This window comes from Hirundo rustica, chromosome 1 (assembly GCF_015227805.2).
Source record: "Hirundo rustica isolate bHirRus1 chromosome 1, bHirRus1.pri.v3, whole genome shotgun sequence".
Classification (NCBI taxonomy): Eukaryota; Metazoa; Chordata; class Aves; order Passeriformes; family Hirundinidae; genus Hirundo; species Hirundo rustica.
The window spans coordinates 4814273-4835442 of record NC_053450.1 but is presented as its reverse complement, the minus strand read 5'-3'; the positions used below and the strand labels follow the sequence as shown (position 1 = coordinate 4835442).

The window sequence follows — 21170 nt, the reverse complement described above, 5'->3', positions numbered from 1 at the left end:
CTGGGCACTGGTGAGGCCACGCCTTGAATCCTGTGTTCAGTGTCAGACCCTTCATGACAAGAAGGACATTGAGGTGCTGGAGCACGTCCAGAGAAGGGAACAGAGCTGGGGAAGGGTCTGGAACACAAGTCTGGTGAGGAGCAGCTGAGGGTGTTTAGCCTGAGAAAGGACACTAAGGGGTCTTATCATTCAGAATATTGTCCTCACTCAAACAAGTCTGCACAGTCTTGCTGCAAATCAGAACTCAACAAATTCTGGCCTCTGCAATATCATGGTGGCAAATGAGAAATCTCTGCCATAATTTCACCAAATCTTTGGCATAAACCCAGGTCCAGAATTGAATTTTGCATCTGGAGCCTCTGTAACAGGCCACAGATGTAGACAGTTTTGTAGACTCATTGAAAGCATAGATTGGCTTGAGTCGAAAGGGACTGTAAAGACCACCCAGTTCCTACCCCCCTGCCATGGGCAGGGACACCTTCCACTAGGCCAGGTTGCTCAGAGCCCCATCCAACCTGGCCCTGGACCCTTTCAGGGATGGGGTAACCACAGTTTCTCTGGGAAACCTGTTCCAGGGGCTCACCACCCTCACAGTGAAGAATTTCTTCCTAATATGTAATCTCCTCTCTCTTAGTTTAAAACTATTACTCCTAGTAACTAATAGTCCTATCACTATCTGTCCACATTCCATCATATTGATCTTAAACACTGAAGCTTGAATGTGTTTTCTGATTTGACTCAAATCACAGCACATTCTTTTTCCTCATGTTGGTGTTCAAGGAGCCATATACAAGCAGTCAGACCAAGAATCAGAGACTAAATCCTACACAGCATCTCCTAGCCTGACCAATCCTCTGCTGATCTCCCACTTCCTTCATTCAGACAGAATGGTTTTGAGCTGTGATTTAACTTAAAAGCTTGGGCTTTACCTCTTTGACGAGCACTCTGTTGCCTCCATCTTACTGCTGTGAGCTGTCAGTCCTAACTCACTCCAGATCATACCCCAGGCCTGTGGATTGCTCTTTGTTCCTACCTTGCCTCTTCCCCTCCCACCCACTCATTTGCACTCAGCTGGTGCAACTGTGACTCATCCCATTCTAGTACAGACTTCAGGAACCTGTTCAATGCATTTAATAGCTCATCTCACAGTAGCTGTAGCCTTCAAAATTGGTTGTGACCGTTTAGAGAGGAACAATTTTAAAAATTGCCATTTCCTCTCACTTCTTTCCCTGGCTTTGAAGAGGGTAGGGTTCTTCCAGAAGACAGCTGGCAGCAGAGATCAGAACATGTTCCTGACTGACAAAATTGGTCCCCACCTCAGTACAGAATCAATCACAAAATCACAGAATGGGTCAGGCTGGAAGGGACCACAGTGGGGTCACTGGGCCCAACCTCCCTGCTCCAGCAGGGCCATCCCAGAGAACAGGCACAGGATTGTGACCAGAGAGTTCTGGAATATCCACTGAGGGACCCCACACCCTCTCTGAGCAATCTGTTCAGTGCTCGGTCACTGCAGTGAAGAAATTATTTCTCATGTCCAGGTGGAACTTCCTGGGATCAGTTTCTGCCTGTTCCTCTTGTCCCGTTGCTGGGCACACCAAGCAGAGCCTGGTTCCTGCTCTGAGCCCTCCTTGCAGACACTGACAGGGATGAGGTCCCCTCTCAGTCATCTCTTCTCGAGGCTGAACATCCCCAGCTCCCTCAGCCTTTCCTTGTAAGAGAAATGCTCCAGGCCCTTCATATCTGCACTGGACCTGCTCCGGGAGCTCCATGTCTCTCCTGTCCTGAGGAGCCCAGAATTGGACACAGCACTCCAGATGCCCCTCTCTAGGGCTGAGTAGAGGGACAGGATCACCTCCCTCAACCTGCTGGTAATCAATGACCCTCCTAAAGCATCCCAGGACACCACTGGCCTTGGTGATGAGGGCACTGCTGGCTCCAGGGGATCTGGATGGTTAGGTCTCTACAGGAGAAGAGAAGGATGGGAAAAAGCTGTCTTTCTAGGGAAAGATGATGAGATTTTTGAGAAATGCGGATTGGTTATAGGTTGGAAAGTAAGGAACAAAGGTGTGGAGATGTAAGGCAGTGAATGAAAAGAAGAACATGGACAATCTAGCTTCTTTTTCCAGAAAATACAGCAATCTAAAGCACACTTAAGATGAAGGGGCTACAGATATCAGTAAAGATATGATGTTTATTTCTGCAGAATTTCAGACCTGTTTAGCACCCAGAGCTGAACATGCTCACAGAGACAGAGAAATCAATCAACAGAGGGAAGGAGCTGAGCCTCTTTGACACAGAAAAGCACAAGGATAGACCCAGCTCAAGAACATCCTTCCCAAACATAATGAAAGGTGAGAAGATTTCATTTTGAAAAGGAAGAGCTACCCTCCAAAACCAGAGACAAGTTATCACAGCCTTTTGTTCTTGTCTAATGGGAAGAAGACCAAAAGAAAAGGCAAATCCCTAGGAGCAATACCTGGCAGTCAGCACAGTGGTTTGCTGGGATTGACTCTGAGTTGTGACAGAAATGTGGCAGGTTCCCATGCAGGGACAGCAGAGACAAGGACAGAGGAGAAGAGTGCAAGACAGCAGGAGGCAATAGTCAGCACATGTCCATGAAATTGGAGATGGGCAGGACAAACCTGCTGAAGCATCACTGAAGTCAGGACGTGTTCCAGTCAGGAATTATGCCTGGGCACATTAACACAAAGCAGTAATGAAACAACACAATGTCAGAGAAAATTACTGTGAAATAACTTCCCTTGTAACTGCAGCAGTCTGTTTATGGGACCTGGGGATAAGAACAGACCCAAGCATCACAAGTAGTTTATTATATTGAGAGGTATTTTACACAGCTCTGTCTCTGTTTTACACAACGCTTGGGGAGGCCATGGAAGATGCTGGCAAAGGGGAGAAAGAGGGACACAAGCTGTGAAGAGGTGCTTCTAAGCTGAAAGAATAAAAGAAAGGAAAATGCACATTGGAACTTTGCTACCTTTAGCCTTCCTGTTCTAGACCTGTCATCATGAACACTGGGGCTTTTAACAATTACCTTTTACAATCACAGCTACACGATGATGGGAAATATTAAATCCTATTATGGCACAATGGGGTTTTTTCTTGAGAGAGACACTGAATGTTTTAAGCCACTGTGGCAATGCAGATGGGTCTCCTTTGAGCCCTGACAAAGAGATTACTAATAATTTATTTAATAACTTATTTATTACAGGACAATTTCACCACTCAGACAGAAGAGAAAAAAAATGTTTCTAGTTTTGTTTTCCATAGTCACAAGTATCTTATTTTTCTGTGCATATACTGCGCCCTGGCATTCTGCAGAACCTTTGTATTTCCTTCCTCTCCATTTTTCACACAGAGTTCAACATTCTTATTTCTTACACCCTGAATAAATGGAACTTAATTTTTTACCAAAAAAAAACCCACAAAGACTAAAAAAATTCTAAGGAATTTAATAAATAGGTTGGGTTGAGTATTTTTTTTTTACTAATGCAGCACCAAACCCAGACTTTCTGAATCCTTTAAGAGAGGAAGGCACTGTGACATTTTAAAAAGCAAATGCAGAATACGTGTTCCATGTACTAAAGCCTAGTGTTACGTGCACTACGACCTAAGAATTTCAGTACTGATAGAAACAAACATTAAAAAAATAAAACCCTAGAAACATCTCTATGTATGGATAGGGGTTTATGACCCAAGAAATAGATGCTGGAGTTTACCTTTTCACTTCAGAATACTGGAGACAAATACCACATTGCAGTACCAGTGATAGAGGCTTCAATGAAAAGACAAAAAATCATCCTGAAATTACAAATTAGACAAACTGCATCTATGGGAGAAGCTGGCAAGATACAGACTGGAAGGGTGGTCTGCAAGATGGGCAGGAAATTGGCTAAAAGGCTGCACTCAGAGAGTGTCCAGCTCTGGTCCACACAGTTGAAGAAAGACACAGAAAATCTTGGGAGAGGCTCCAAGAAGTGCTATAACCTGACCTCTGAGGAAGAACAGGAGGAGATCTCTTCCCTGGAGAAGAGAAGTCTCAAGGAGAATCTCATCATGTTATTCCAGTAACTATTCCTGGGTAACTACAAAGAGGACAGTCTTTCTACATGAGGAACCACATGGAGAAGGAAAGGGGAAATGATTACAATTTACACCAGAAAACGTTTCATCCCTGTAAAAGAGGAAGCTTTTACAGTGAGAATAATTGTTCCCTGGAACAACCCTGAATGGTTATGGTAGAGCCTCCAGCTCTGGATGTTTTTCAGATGTGACTTTTCAGACAGGCAGGTTGCTACATGATTCCCTCTTGTTCCCCCTTCCCACAAAAGGCTGGGCTCAATGAACTTTGGACACCCCTTCCAATCAGAGCTATTCTATGAGAACGAAAAGTTAAAAAATGTGTTTCCCAGCAGGTATGTTTTGTCATAATTTCTCTCAGATATTGCACTATGCAAAAATTAACCAGATGAGAATCTTTCCATTTTTTCAGCCCCTGTTACCTCTGTTTAAAACCTGATTTAAAGTCATCCTCTCATCCTCTAACCAAAATGGAGCACTTATCCCTCACTTCCCCATTTTTGCTTTTAAATTTTCCTCTGTTTTTTTCCTAGTTTTTGAGGGGTTTGTTTTAGCTTAGTTTGTTTTGGTTTCATTTTTTGCGAGCTATATGGTTTAAAAGTGGGTGTTTTTTTCTTTTTTTAATCTACATTCAAAGTAATGCCTTTGACTTTCACAGAATGGTAACTTTCACCTGTATATAGGAAAATAAGAGACAAATGTAAATTGTTTCACTTTCTGTTATTCTAGGTACTCAGCAGTTAGTTCTGCAGAGCTCAGCTGCACCCAGCCTGCCACATGGACTACCTTGATACCAAAACCAGGAGTGAAAACCTCTCTCATCCAATAGGAAGTTTTTCCATTCACTTTGCAGAAACTGAGAACATGAGTACCTCACCCTTCAGCTAAGCATTTCCTTAATTCTCAGCTGAAATAGCATATTCATCTTACTCAAATCCAAAGCACAGAAACCAATATGAATTCTGGTCACCTGCTCCTGGAGCCTCCTGCTTGTGTGATATGGACCCTTGGGAGACAGTGACCAAATTAAAATGCAGCACTTTAGGAGAGGCCACGCTTCTGGTGAGACATTGCAATCTTTTGAAGAACACACCCAAGGGACCTATAGCAAGAAATTCTCAGGCTGTGAGTGGGTGAGTGTTTGTGTTCAGACTCCAAATGAAAGCCCTGTATTTCCCACAAAACTTTTTGACAAAAATAAAAGTATTTTGATGGATCAGAAACACTGTGTCTCAGTGAATCAACACTTTCCATTTAAGATTTTTTTATATATATAAATAGCTTCTTTTTCTAAAACAATTGCATTTTGACATTTAAAGAAGTGTTTCAAAACAAACAAACCCTGAACTTTCCAACTGGATCCCTTAATTTCCAGATTTTGCCCTAAAGAAATTCTAGATCAATACTTCCCACAGGCTCATGTTAATTGAAGTTAAAACATTTTCAATTGCCAATAATTTCACACTAGGGAAAACAAAAAAGCATAATTAATTTTTCTATTCACAAATAATCTTCATCCCAGTTCTTATGCAACAAATATTATATTTATTCACAGCTGATTTTATTTCCTAAGGTACTTATGCACATAGAAAGGTTTTCTGAAGGCTTTCTTTCCCCTCAAATAGTCAGAATTTATTTTTAAGCCAGCAAGGTCTATGAATCATTTAAGTTAATTCTTTCCATTGTACCTTACTTTGTATTCATCAATAGAGAATTTCATCTTTTCAGGCAAATCTCACCTAGGCATAATAATTCTTCATTTCCCACCATCTTTATTACTTTATTGATCATTAAATCAATGATCTAAAAAAAAAAAAAAGGATACATGCAACAGTGATTTGAAGCTTACAATAGATGTGCAGAGATTTGACAAATATTCATAAACAAAACAAGTTAAAAAGGAGGAGTTTGTCTTCTACCTCAGCAGTCCCAGTGCAACAGACTCAAGCAGCAAAATGTTTAACAAATAGTTCAGATTCCTGGTGATAACCCACCCTCTTGACTGCAGATCCTGAGCAACACAGTCTAGTGGAAGGTGTCCCTGCCGGTGGCAGGGGAGTTGGAAGGTGTGATATATGTCCTAAAGTTAATTCGTGTTAAAGAGATACAAAGTGTAATATCATCCCTATAAGTATAAGTTTTGTTTTAATCCAATATGCTATGAGTTAACTCAGAAGAAAGCAGCTCAGTAAAAGTACAGGAATTTCTCTCGCCTGAAAAGACAAAAGGGGGGGGGGGGGGGGGGGCACGAGACACAACATGATTAGAATTACCAGGAGAGAGACACAAACATGCCTTGGCTACAAATCGTTAATAAGGATTGTAACATCTGTTCTAAAGTTACTTCATGTTAATAGAATATAAAATGTAATACCGACTGTATAAATATAAGTTCTGTATAAACTAGCATGTTACAAGTTAAGTGTTGTTTTAAAATAGCAGTTTGTGGGTTAACTCGGGAAGAAGGGGATTTAATAAAATACAGGAATGTCCCTAGCCTGAAAAGGCATGGGAGGGACATGAGGAGAGCTTGATTGGAATTACCAGAAAGGAGGACAGAAGACTGTCACTGCCAGGAATCGCTGAAAAGAAACAAAAGGCAACAGAAAACGGAGATGATAGCCCGGAGAACCCGATGATGGTTTCAGATCCGTATCGAGATGGTCTCCGGCTGGAATTAACATTTCCACACCACACCTGGACCCGACCATTAACAGCATTGTCCTCCTCCGCTGATCCATTCAGACTCTTAGAACTGAAACCTGCATGTTTAATGAAGCTGCCTCGGAGGGAGGACTTTCGACATCTCGAGCCTCTCTCCGCGATCCAGTGTATAAAAAGAGACTGCTGCAAACCACAGATGTGAACTTGGGGATAACAGACTGGCAGAGTGTGTTATCGTTGTTCACCCGGCGCCGACCCTGGGCTCGACGCTGTCCTTTTAATTGTGGCTGTCCGAGACTGTTATTTTGTCTCTCAATAAAATTCCAAATTTTGATTTATCGAATTTGGTCTTCTCATTTATAACAGAAGGAGATGACTTTGAGGTCCCTTCCAAACTGTTTTAGGATTCTGTGGTTGATCCTACCAGAACAGCCACAGAAACACAGTGAGCAGCAGTCACTGAGGAATGCACTGCACAGCATTGGAGACAGAAGGAAACAACCATTTAAGTGGTTTTCTTAACATATTGTCAGCAACATCTAAGAGGACACAGGAGTGAAAATTTCTGGAACAAGTTTCCAGAACGTATCATCCACTTCAGAGGCGAACAACTGAATGATCAGCAGCACCAGCACAGCTGTGCAGCAGGACTGTGTAACCACAGGCTGGAGGAAGGCCACAAAGGTCACAAAGATCTTGAAGCTCATAACAGAAAAACATTTATTTCACTGATAGTTACAGCCACTCATGCTAACATCTGCAGCAGCAAAGCATCTCAGCAGCCCCTGCACCGCCAGCCACAGTATGTGATGGCACCTCAGGCTGGGCTAGCACAGCTGGAAAGTGGCTGCGTGAGAGGTGCTGGTGTGTGGCACTTGAGGCACAGTGACCGCGTCTTACAAACATCATCCAGGGCGACAGGCCTGTGTGTGGAGTGTGGGAGGATAGCCATGGACCAGGGCTTTAGTTTACTCCCTGGATTCTTGATTTTTTTTCTCAATTCTACACACTTCAGGCTTTAGGTATTCACCTGGCATCATACTGCTGCTCTCCTTGACTTCAACAAGAGTCAGAAAGACTTGCAGTGCATGGGGCAGGATAAATCTGCAATCACACACATTGGAAGTTCAGGCTCTACAGTAACAAAAGGAAAATTCTGGGAGAGTTTTCATAGAGACAGTGATGGCAAAGCCTCATAGAAGCACAAAATTATAGAATGTCCTGAAAGAGACCCACAAGGATAATTGAGTCCAACTCCTGGCCCTGTATAGGTCATCCCAAGAATCCCACCATGTGCCTGAGAGCATTGTCCAAATATTTTTTAAACTCTGTCAGGCTTGGTGCTGTGACCACTTCCCTGGGGAGCCTGTTCTAGTGCCCAACCACGCTCTGGGTTAAAACCATTTTCCTAATATCCAAACTAAACCTCCCACGACAGCTTCATGCTGCTCTCTTGAGCCTAGCTGCTGGTCACCACAGAGAAGAGGTCAGTGCCTGCCCCTCCTCTTCCCCTCATGAGGAAGGTGTGGACTACAATGAAGTATCTGCCTTCAGCCTCCTCTTCCTCAGCCTGAACAAGACAAGTGACCGCAGTTGCACCTTGTGTGGCTTCCCTTCCAGGCCCTTCACCATCTCCATGGCCTTCCTTTGGACAATTTCCAGTAGCTCTAAATCCTTACATCCTCAGCCTCTCTTATTGCCACTAGTTGTAGGAATTAGACCTTCAGGTGCAATCCACAAGTTTGCTGATTTATGAAGTATCAGACATACTTCATCCTTTTGGAAATCAGCTTCCAACTCCTCTTCTTCCCCCACACAGAATAAGCTATTAAGGTACAAATAAGAACTGCTGGTGAATAATGGAAATTTCCTCCACTAAATGCATTTTGTTTGTTTTTTTCTCTTAATGTGCAGCCATAACCCCTGCAGATACCAGGAGCCTGCCTATTGCTTTAAGAAGATCTGTGTGTTCCCATAAATTCACCCACACAAAGTGCTAAATTACTCTTCCAAACAAAGGGTACTGCATCTCTGAACCACTACAGAGGTGTGCATGAGCTGTCTCTGAAGCAGCTCTCTCAGGGGCAAGGAACAGATGCTGCCCTGCTCGGGCTAAAGCACCCTTCCCAACAGCTGTGCATCCCAGTGATGCCCGATGCAGCTGGGCACCAGGCTAACCACATTATAGTGCCTCTGTTATCCAAGCTGGCTCATGGATCTTTGCATCTTTCAAGTTCAAATGCTGTTTCTGAACAGGCTACATTTTTGCCAAATACACCATTTATTCCCTGATTATATCTTAGAACCAAAATCCTTTAGTATTCATAATGTGAAGCAATGCTAGGATTGCTTCATCATTTTTCCTCTGTGCTAGTCCAGCAACCAGCCAAGAGTCCAGAGTGGGGCATCACACAGAAGAACGTGATGGCAGATCACAGGAAATGTGGTCTTGCCACACAAAATGCCAGAACAGACTGGAAACCTGAATGGCAAAGGCAGTAGGAATGTGCATGATTGATTAAAAGGCAGTAGGAATGTGTGTGATTGATTGAAAACAAAAGATCTCTGTGCCATAAAGACAAGTGTGAAGGGTGTTTGGAAAAGAGGGAAAAGACTCCAGATGTCTGTCCCCTGTTCCATATTTTGAAAATAAATATGTTTACACTTGGTAAAAGGACATATATCTACAGTGTAAATGGCTGTTCCTCAACTACTTGTCCAAGCTCCTGTTCAGACAGCAAAGACAAAGCTTGAGCATGATTTTTCTGTCCTAAAGCATGCATTTTAAAAGAGTTATCTGAGTAGTGCCTTAGAAATATCTGTTTCTCTGCCTTGTCCACATAAAGAAAGCTGGTGGCTACTTTGAATGAAGATGATTCTGCTAAAGTTAACTAAAATAAATTCCACTCATGATCAGGATGTCAGACAAAATGCACTCCTAGGCCTGAACATTACCACAGAAAAATCATGGATGTCAGTTCAGCATGAGGATCCTTGTATAAAAAGGTGAGAGGGAATGAGCAAATTTCATTGCAGTTCAAAGTACTCCAAGATTATGCGACTGGTCTCCAAAATTAAGGAGTCTGGGGAAGGGCACAGCATTTATCCTCTGATTGTCTGGCTGCACAAACTAAAGTCTCACAGGATGAGCTACAGCCAATATCCCTCTAATTTTTTAACTTGTGCAGCCATAAGAGAAAATATTCTCACAGAATGCAAGCCTGCATTCCACAGTGGGAACAAATGGAAGGGCATCACCTCCAGACAGTAATTCAGCGCTCAGACAGTATAGCTGGTAGCATGTACAGATTTAAAATCACATATCTTTCTTAAGACTAAGAAATACTGTTCTTTCCAGCCAGAATAGGCTACAGGAATTCTCTTGCCAACCATAACATATAAAAGAACCTATAAAATTACAGTCACACACTAAGGCATATGTCTCACATTTAACTTAATGTTTATCTTGTCAGGAAATTCAGCTAGACCATGCCAACATTTTGTTTCATTCATGCTGTCTTCAAAATCATCTGTTGTTGAGGGAAGAAAAGGAAGGGGAAAGGAAAGAAAATGCAACAGAATGATCCATATATATATATACATATATATATATACACACACACACACATATATATATATATATAAAAGGGACAAAGTTCAAAATAATCTCATAAATAAGGCTCAAATCCAAAAGCATCATATAAAAGACTCCATAGTAACAGCATTCATCTATACTTTACAAGGATTGAAGTTGTCATCGTCAATTTCATCTGGAAAATAAACAATGATTCTAAAATTATAAGTTACAAAATGTGCCATTTGCACATCAACAACATGAAGTGGACTCCTTAATTTCTAATAATCATTATTTTGCTGGAAGATTTTGTGGGTTTTGGTGCTGAGGAAGTCACCTTCACACATTACAGACCTGGTATCAGCCACTCCCAAAGAACACACTCATAAGAAAAATCAATTGGAAAGAAAAGCAAAAGAGTGAAATGGCAGCTACTTCTTTCAAAATTATCTAAAATATCTTTATTTCACTCATATAAGGAAAAAAATTTCCTTGCTTAAAACACAGCTTACACAAGTAAATAATTCATTATCATGAATTATGTAGTGTTATGTGGACTTAATACGTTTACAAGTCCCAAGTTGTTTTACAAAAGAAGAAACATTTATATAATTGGCCCTCAAACTCTTTTTAAAATGTTCCTGTGATGCCAGGGTTCTGATCATCAGTGGCACTGGCCCTGAAAGAAAAGCTTTTATAAGCAGAGCATTTGGTGGGAAGATGAGACCAGTGGGAAATGACTAAATAAGGTGATCTTTTCTTAGTAATTGGTGATTATTGCTTCTGAAAAAGACGATTCTTCCAAAATCCATCCTGTAAGCCTTGAGTTATCTCAGGTATGGTAAAAGGTCTCCAAACCAGACATAATTAAGTCACTGACCTGAGGCATTATCTCCCGGAAGAGTCATCTACCATGTACAGACACAGGGCAAGCCAGACCCACCTCGCATCAGCACTTTCCCCCTGGCACTGAGTATCCACAAGTCCCCAGAGGAAGCCACTTATGATGAGGAATAAACCTGCCCTTGACAGCCCAAGAAGGCTTTTGATCAGTTAATTTCCACCTCTGTCATGCTCTGCACACCACTCTCCCTTCAGAGCTGCTGCCAGTTTCCCCTGGAAATCTCCAGGGGGTCAGAAGTCCTCATGGAAATGCTCTTTGCACATGGTGCCAGACCTCCTGTCTCCCTCTCAAAACTCTCCCTGAAAGCTCCTGATGACCCTGGTCCTGACGATTCAGAAAATTTTAGAGGCCACTCACTTTCTGATATAGATGTATAAAAAGCTGGACTAGATAAAACCCTAAGAAGGCTGGTCTGACCCTACAGGTGACCCTGATTTTAGCAGGTGATTGGAATAGATGTTCCTTCCAACCAGAATTATCCTATGAAACTACCCTGTGAACAAAAATAGCTTTTTGCTATTCACTTCATCAGAGAGTAAGTACAACAGCAGTCCCAGAAAGAAGCTCAGACTGGCGAAGAAAGACAGGCAAGGAAGCTTGTCACTCTTGGTTCTCCCTTTGTTAAGGTAACCTCAGCTCAGAGAAGTCCACACAAGAAAAACCTGTCTCAAGGAAGAAACAAAACCTCTGTGCTTTGCCTGCTCTGTCTCCAGCTGAACCCTCAAACTCCAAAGACTCCCAGAGGAGACACAAAGGAGATTGATTCCCTTGGATCCGGCCACCACAGATACCTGGCTGACCCCTGGCTGCTGTATGATGTTACCTTTCTCTCTCTCTGGCTGAAAGAAAAAGGCCTGGCTTGAACAAAGTAGCTACAGCCATATATCCTTGTCCGTTCCTATCCCAGCCACAGGTATCTCAGTACTCAAACAAGTGAAGGAGTCCCACCACAGCTGGGTTTTATTATACATAATGCAGAAATTTCAAATTAGAGCATGCAGGCCTTACTTCTTGTCTTCACTGTCTCAGCACTTTGTCTTTGTATCCTTTATCTGGAGACAATGTCTCATCACTTGTGCCCAACACAGTCAATTAACTCCCTCTTTTCACTGAGCATTTTTCCTCATCTCGGCAGTGCTGGGTTGGAGGTTGGACTTGATGATCTTAAAGGTCTTTTCCAACTTAAATTTTTCTATGATTCTATGAATTATCTACAAAGTGTTCCTCACCTTTGATCTACCATCTGACAATGCAGCAGATATCCATGTCGCACTGCTGATTCTGGCATTAGATGTGTCCTAATTTCCTGTAACTGACCTATTTCAGGGTACCCTATCCCCACTACATCTGGGCCACTTTTATCTTATTGTCATGGAGATTTTGAAGCTCATAGCAGAAAAACGTGTACATGCTAAACTGAATTTCACCCATGTAGAGACCAAGTGGAGAGGCTGGGTAAACCCCAGGAGGCAGTAGGAAAAAATTAGATAAATCTCTTTGACCACATTGTGCAGCAATAAGTCCAAGGCTCATAATTCAGCAGCAATCTTGACATCTGGTGTTTGTCCCCAAGCAGGAGCAGGGAGCAGTGGAACAGAGTAGCCATGGTTACATCTTGGTTGCTGCTGCCGCTCACTCCCATGTCGTTGGGTGATTCCATGACCACAAAGTCCCACCCTGGGACAAAGTGGCTTAACAAGTCACCTGATGCAGCCCATTTCACCCTATATAGTCTGTTTATGATTCTGGATAATGATTAACTATCCAAGGATATTAATTAACTTGCTCTGAGGGGCCTGGCACCCCTACGGTAACGTTAGGCAGTCACACAAACGAATCACCACAGAGCACTGCAGATCCAGCAGCTGCCAAAACCAAAGGGAAGCCATTCCCCCACTGCCAGCGTCCAAAGGGTGTTCAGCATGTGCTGCTGTAGGCAAGAGGGTTATGCTGTTGTGTATTTTTAGTTCAACTAGCAGCGACTATTTCTGCACTCCAATGTCTGATGCTGAGCTATCCCACCTTCTGTTTCTCCATCAGGGTATTATTATTAGCTGCACTAAACCAATGAGCTCCTCAGCACAGCAAGTTTAATAAAGCACTAATGTCACCCACTACCAACGCAAGGCACCTAAAGAAAACAAGGCCTAATTTACAGTGCTACTAAAAATTAGCAAGAGTCTGATGATCATTCCTCACTAGTTTTCTTCACTGGAATTTTTTTTTTTTTTTCCTAACAATCTTTCTTCCCTCTTCAGACAAAAGAATTGATGCAATCCAAAAGAATTGAAGCAATCCAAATGAATTGATGCAATCCAAAATCTATTCCTCCCTTCCCCACCATAAAAGAAAGAACACATCTAAGGGCTTTTCCATAACCTTCTGGAATTATTATTCATCTCCATTTCATCCATTCATCCATATGGATTTCTTTCAAAAAAGAGTAGCCTTGCTGAAATGATGTCTCTCTGTCTTGTCCCTTTCTGCCTCACAATGCTCCTGACTTTGCTGCCTGGTTCCCCAAGCAAAGACAAGGAATGCTCAGGTGGTTGTGACATCCCAGGCTAAAACAGCAGCTTGACTTTGATCCATCCATGACAGCCAACAAAAGCTTTTCGACTGAGAGGGTTCAGGCTTCCATGCCTTCCTCAAACAACAATCTCTTCACAGCCTTGTGCATTATCTTTCCTTCTGAAAAGACTTTTGTGCATGGGGATGACTCCTGCTGTTCCTGAGGTCAGAGGCAAATATCCCACAGCCTCCAGTGGTGCAAGGGCTGGGTGGCTGTGGAGCAAAGCACTCTACAACATCACACAATGAGACTTTATTTCCTCTGACATCTACCCTCACACAGCTCAGCCTAAACACAGCTGCAAAGGGAGAGGCAAATGGAGAGAAAACAATGAGGCATGAACAGAAAAGAGAAGTTTTCAGCTGAGATTTTAAACCAAGACAGGCAGGAAAAGAAAATAAATAGCTCTGCGTGACTGCAGGGTGTAGAACAGGTTTATTATGCAGGGCAGTGTACTCTGTAAGTGCCTGTAAGAAGAGACACTTGCAGCAGCAGACACTGCTCAGTCCTAATGAAATCCATCTGCCTTGTCCCACAGAGATCCTCATGTCCTATGACGTGGGATAGTTGGGCCCTAATCGCACAGAAGAGCTGTGCAGATGTGAGCCAGTACCTGCAGCACTCAGGTGCTCAATCACACAGAGGGGGAGCAGTTGCTACAGGTACTGGCAGACTGCCAGCTCCAAACCTGTAGCCCAGAGTCCTCTGCAGAAACCAAAATAATATAAGAACCCAATTTTTTTTTTTTTTTTAGAACACACAAATCCAGAAAAGTGGCACACAAAGAGTTGTGATCTCCTGAAAGTCGGTTTTGCCCCATTCTGCCCCATCACCTCTGAAACAAATGGAAGACTTTAAATACAAATAAAGTCAGTGGTTTCATGCAGACACCTCAAAGCTGACACTTACAAGCCAAGGACGTATTTAGCAAGAATATGAGGTTACATCATCTATAGGCATCATCTCCCTGCAATGAGGTCAAGTCAAAGCCACTGAGCAGAACAAGAGGCTATGAGTGGAAAATAATTTAACAGAGATGGAAGTTTTCATACTGAAATACCTCTCTTGTCTAGGATTCAGCAGGACTGCTTTTCCTACTGCCACAATGTTTTTGGCAGTATGGGTTGACGAATTAACCAAGACACAAGCAACATTTCACTCAAGCCACATCCTCCAAATAATATGTTCTTTAGGACCATAAAAAGGTAATGGGACTGTGCTTGCCAGACTCAGAAATAAATGCAGTGTTAACAATGAGAGAAACCAAAATTACACATTAGAAGATGGTGCAGAGCTGGATTCCTTCCCAGTTGTAGAGATCTGCACAGCAATACAACGGGGAGATTTTTTTGCCCAACTAGCTGGACCAAGAAAGAGCCTGGTCCTCCCCAGGTTGCTAAAGGGTCTTAATAGCACAGGTTACGATACGAAAGTCCCATTTGTCATTGTGCTGCATTCTGTAAATCCTCCAAGCAACTGACCAGAGTTTGAAGTTTCCATGCAAATAAGACAAACATCAATTTACTGTCGTGCCACTGCTATGCTTTTTCAGTACAAGTCTGTTGTTTAATACCTGCAGTTTCACCTCTATATTCCAATGGAGTGCACAACACCTTAGCTATCCACGACAACACCACGGAGCTAAGAAAAAATAAAAAGGAATTATGATGAATATAACTACTAGATATACATATTATATATATATATACATACATACTAGATATACTACTACAAAAACAAGGATTTGGTAAGTATATATACCAGGAAAAGGTCAAAGTACTGTTTATGTTGTCTTATTCCCACGATCCTAAGGATGAGAAAACACAACAAGTAGGAAGAGTGTATCAGGATATTGTATTTATCCTCAGTGCCTCATGTGCAGTAAGAGAAGTAAACTTTGTGAGTCCCTCTGTGGCCACTGAAGATGATCTTAGTACTGAAACATACCCAGGTCAGAGGTGTGGAGGCTACAGAAACAAAGAATCCACACCAAGACATGTCGGAACCTGAGAGAGAAGCAGAATTGTAGGAGGACCAGAGCAAGCTTCTCCCCCCCTGAAAAAGGTATTCTCTTAATATGGGACAACACATGGATGTTGGCAGCATCTGAGTGCATAAAATAAAGAAATTATTCCTTTTACACTTTGTTTGGATGCTCCATCTGCAGCAGCGGAACAGGGAAGAAATGAAACTGCTGAATAACAGAGGCCTTAACATTGCAGGCACTAATAATAGGATTAGAGAGAGAATAAAATCATATCCTCTTGGATTTGGAACATTTGGAGGAAGCCAGCTTCTGACTCACTCTCCCAACAAGTAGAGATCAGGCATGTCACGGTGCTGACCTTCTGAAGGAGGATCAGCCCAGCAGCCACAACTGCCCAGGTGGTTCCAGCCCATTCCCTCCTGGTGCAGTGTTAGCAGAGGTCATGCTACATCACAGGCCCTGAGGCTCTTGCAGCATGTCAGGCACTCCCAGCATGCAAGGGAGGGAACTGGGGACAGGGCAGACCAGAAGAAATACACACAAAGTGAGACGCCTGCACTATTTGTGCTCGGGGACACACTCCTGTCAGAGCTGTGCTGGGGGGAAGCACAGACACTCAGATTGTCTCATGAGTGGGGAAGAAGGTCTCAAACCATGAGCAAGGAAAGTGATGGACCCCAGGGGTTACAGAACAGAGACCCAAGGCTTACACCACCTGAGCCAATAGACCAGAAAGGAATTATAACCTTCCTGAGTGCTGATGGGGTATCTGCTCAGTGGACACAAAGGTTCCCATTTCAGCATCATGGTTATCAGTCAGACTATGAGAGTCCACCAAGACCAGTCTCACTCTGCAAGAAGATGAAAATTGGCAAAAACCAAAAAGGTTGTATCTGTATCACATATGGATTGGGTACATAATTTTAAGGGAACCAAATAGAGCAGTGTCCAGTTTCTAAGGTAAAGATCCTGTCATCTCCTTCCTCACTGGGAAAACTTTTCCATGGTTAATTGTCTGTCTTATTAAACAGTGAATCTAGCCAATCACAATAGAGTGTAAAAGGAAAAAAACCAAACCATAATATTGCAAGAGGGAAAATAAGTGTGATTATTAAATAGAATAATAATCAGCTGTGTACACATAGGCTCAAAATAAAATGAATAACATTGTTAAACTAAAGGCAGGGTACAACATTCTTCTTCAAATCATCTTTTGCTTCAGCTTCCTATAGAGCAGGATCTGGGAAAAAAAAGCATCTTCCTTATTTATAAAACAACCAAAACCAAAGAGCAAACCAAAACCAAAAAACCACCACCAACAAAAAAACCCCAGACCCTGACTGCAGCACTTCCAAAATTCCTTCCTCAACCTGTTGGCAAATGCCAACTTTAGAACAGCAACTACTGTATAAGTCTTCTTTTGTTCTGAGCTCTGAGAGCCACAGTGAGTGACTAATGAAAATTAGGAGCGAGATTTTAGAAGATGCTTAGTTATATCATGAGATATAATTTTTTTCCCCTTAGAACAGTGCTAGTGAACAATAAGTGAGCATTGAGGGAGCAGCTCTTAACAGCCGTGCACAAAAGAAAAGAAAGACTGTGTTCCTGTCCATTACTAAACTAATAAAATATAATAGAAAAAGCCATAAGGGAAAATGAAAAAAATCTCTCCTAAGCCTTCCAGGTTAAGCAATGGAAAGAGCTGCAGGACTGGGGGACACTTAAAATTAAATAATGGATATGTGAGGTGGGGAATATCCTTGCTTCTTCCACTGATACCAGCCTCAGCACCCTGACTTGGCATGAGCAGCCCCCTGTAGAGGATTTCTATGGCCAAGCAGTGCTCATGAAAACATCAAGCTTCCCTGCCTCACCCAGAGTCATTTCTAACAGAAGTTTTCAGCCGTGTAGCAATCAAAAGTCCATGTACGAATTCTGGCTTCTCTGTAATCACCGGCCCACCCCTGCTAGCAGTAACGTAGGACTGTGTGGGAATACTTGCAGAGTGTTAATGTGTAATGCCCAGAGCCCTTTGACCTTCAATCATCTGCTTGTGCTGATGAGAGAGTCACTGCTCTGCACCTCACTGAGCTGCCCCTGGATTATGCACTGTGCTTCTCTGCAACACATGTAAACAGGATTGTGGCTGTTACTGGTGTCTCAGTGTCAGACACATGATCAGGTTTGTGCTCTTTTTACAGGCATTTTGACAGGCACTTTTATTCCCTCTCTGTTACTACAAAGAAGTCTCAAGATTTAATTATTCTCTGAATTCAAAGCAAACGCCAAATGTCATGGAGAAATACACCATGTAATGTGCCCATACTCTTAAGGACTGTAGCCCTAAAGTGCTTTAGTTTAATCAATGTAAGTATCCAAAATCATCCTCCTCAGTTAAACTTGGTGTCTGTGAGCACTGTCATTACCATGGATCAAAGAGCCCTTATAGAGAAGACCTGTTGTGATGAGGTCAAGTTCCTCAAGAAATCATTTTTCAAATTGAAGCACTGATTCCAAAGAGCTGCCTATATTTTCTTTTTCTATCCTTTACCTTATCAATTTCACTTGGGATGGAACATAATTCCCAGGTAACTTTTACAGCACATCTGCTTAAGAACTGGACATGAGGTCCTGCCTACCCAAATTTCTTGTTCTGTAGCTTGCAGGAGGAGAATGTTTGTAAACATAGAGAAAAGGTGAGCACAATTCTGCCCTCTGTTCTGTACCTATAAACTTAAATTATATTCCAGCTCCAGCTGATTTTAGGAGGATCTACAGACATAGCAAAACACAGGACTTGGACTAAAAACTACTCTGATTTTCTAATCAGATTGAAGATGAGACACAGATGCCTCTTAACCTACGTACAAGGATATATATATACATATATAAATATATATACACGCAACTATACGAGTAACTGTGTTGGGTCATACCCAGACCATCCCCATGTTTGAATTAGGAAGCATTTCCAGCTACACAGACAAGAATGATTTAGGGAGGACAGGGGACACCAAAGAGGAAGAACAGGATTTTAGAGAAGGAGACAGAGACAGCAGCAGCGTCAGATCTCTTTCTCCTTACTGCTGACAATAACAAACAAACAAAAAAATAAAAATAGTTCTGTGGAATTGGAAAGAGCTCTCTGCAGTCATTACACAGCAAACACTCACAGCTTAAACACTTGGCTTAAACTAACTTCCTATTGTCCCCCACTTCGTGCTCCTCAGACATACGCACTCATCCACATCTCTTTGCCTGCACAAGGACACTCCACAGCTTTGTATCTCTTCTGTTTATAAAAGGACTGTCCTCATGTGTTTTTGGATCAGAACTATTCGTCCTACCTCTTGAAATGTACCCACTCCACGCTTTCTCACAACAGATGAAGTGAGTATCTTTTACTGTGTGGCCATCAGATGCACATCTTCAATATAATTTTATTTTTTTTTTATTTCTTAGGAGGTGTAAAGCTTTTAGAGCAGCATTTTTGCAATTCTATAAATACATATATTCTCAGGTATTACTGCATTGATATTGTAATAATTTAGTCTGGTTTTAAAGCACTTAAGGTGAATATGATAGTTGTGGACTATAGTGAGGTATCTAGTCCTGTCTATTCATATACCTCTCTGCTTTACAGCTCTCTGCTGAATACGATGAGAGAGATTTATTTGCAGAGTGGGTAGAGACAGAAGTGCGTTGTCGCATATTTTTTTTTTCTTTAGAGGTTATTAATTACCACATCAACCTTTGCTCCAGTGCTGCTGCCCACTTTTATTTTAGGAGCGCAGCCATTCCCCACTCTGATCACATTGGGCCCCCCACCATCCTGTGGTGGTGCAGAACTGGGGACGGAAACAGACACACCATCCCATTCTCAAACAACATATTAGAACATTATCTATTATTCCCTATGTATCTGGGTGGAGGAGAGAGAGAGGGACGGCATGGCAGAGATGGGGAACACGAGCTGGAAAACATGCTTGCCTGGAATTGTCATCACACTGCTGTGGGAAGGAGCAAGCCGGAAAACTCACAGCCAACACTCGCACGCAAACACACGCCAGGCACACAGCACATCGATCGCGGGGAGTTTGTGAGCAGCCCCACAGCTCTTACCTGGGCTGTCTGGGATCCCTCTGCAGTGCAGCTCCCTCAGCTCCCTCTGCCCTATTCCGGCCGGGAGCAGTGGGGCCGGGGCTGTGACCGGGTGCCGCTGCGGGTTGGGGTTGGCAGCAGCTGGCTGCAGCCTCGGCTGCCGGGCTCTGGCTCCTGGCAGGGCTGCTGCTGCTGCTGCTGCTCCTGATGATGCCGAGGAGGAGGAGAGCCGAGTGAGGAGGAGGAGGATGCTGGCGGTGATGCTGTTGCCATGGTTACCCAACTCGGCGGCGGCACCGCTCAGAGCAACAGCTGCCCCAGCACCCAGAGCCGCTCGAGCCCATGGCTGCCTAGCAGCCCTCGATGTACAGGCACAGGGACGTCACCCCAGAGCCCCTTCCCATAGGGAAAGTGGCAGCCAGGAGGATGGAGGTCACTCCTTGGCACGATTTTGGGGCTCTGGGAAAACAGATGGAGTGATGCATCCAAAAGGTTTGCATTCTGCACTTGTCGGCAAAGAGCTCGCTGCCCTGCAAAGGTCAAACACCAGACTCCAGGAGGGATAAGTATCCTTTTTTAGGGGGTTCTTGCATTTTTATAAAGAACTGAACAAATCAGCAAAGCTGGGGAAGGGAATGACTTTCAAAGTTGTGATGTGATGCAATTTTAAACTTTTTTTCTTTTTTAAACTAAAGGCCAACCCTCTGCCTTTAAATTGGGACTTAAAAGTTACTGTCTTATCATGTAAAGGTTTCTTTGCATGGAGAAATCCCCCTACTGTGAGTTCCTTGTGTGACAGAGAACTGCCTCTAACCACCAAACAGTGAGGAAAAAAACTTCCAGAAAGGAACCCACTCAGCACAGGACACTAATTCTTTCATGCATGAAGCAAACAAGTTGAACTTTGCCTTTGTCTAATGAGCTGAAAATAAGAAAGAAAAAAGACCTCAGGTGAATGGACTGCCACATGATCAGAATACAGAGTATTAGCTGAGAGAGACATGTGAAATCAAGGCATTCAGCTGCCATTTATCTATCAAAGTGGCATGTTGTGAGGCTCTCATTTTGCACTGGAACATCGCAAGACACAACAAGGTCACAACAATCAAATGCCACTTCCATCCCAAAATGTCAGTGCAAAGCTACGTAATGCTCATAAAAGAAACATGACAGTTCTTTCAGGAGCTGGTACTATTTGCAGGACATTGTGAAACCCTGTCTTAAAAATACTGGGGGGGGGGGGGGGGAAAAATCATTGGTGGAAACT

The 21170-nt window shown here is 42.9% G+C and overlaps 1 protein-coding gene across 2 annotated transcripts in view; it reads right to left on the bottom strand.

The window, feature by feature from the left end:
* FAM135B (family with sequence similarity 135 member B) overlaps positions 1-20046 on the bottom strand; it is a 211253-nt gene extending 191207 nt beyond the window's left edge. For both annotated transcript variants that reach the window (XR_005703517.2, XM_040081750.1), the window contains exon 1: positions 19925-20046. The gene's annotated coding sequence lies outside the window, so the exon portion shown is untranslated. The remainder of the gene's footprint in view (positions 1-19924) is intronic.
* Positions 20047-21170: the final 1124 nt, after the last annotated feature.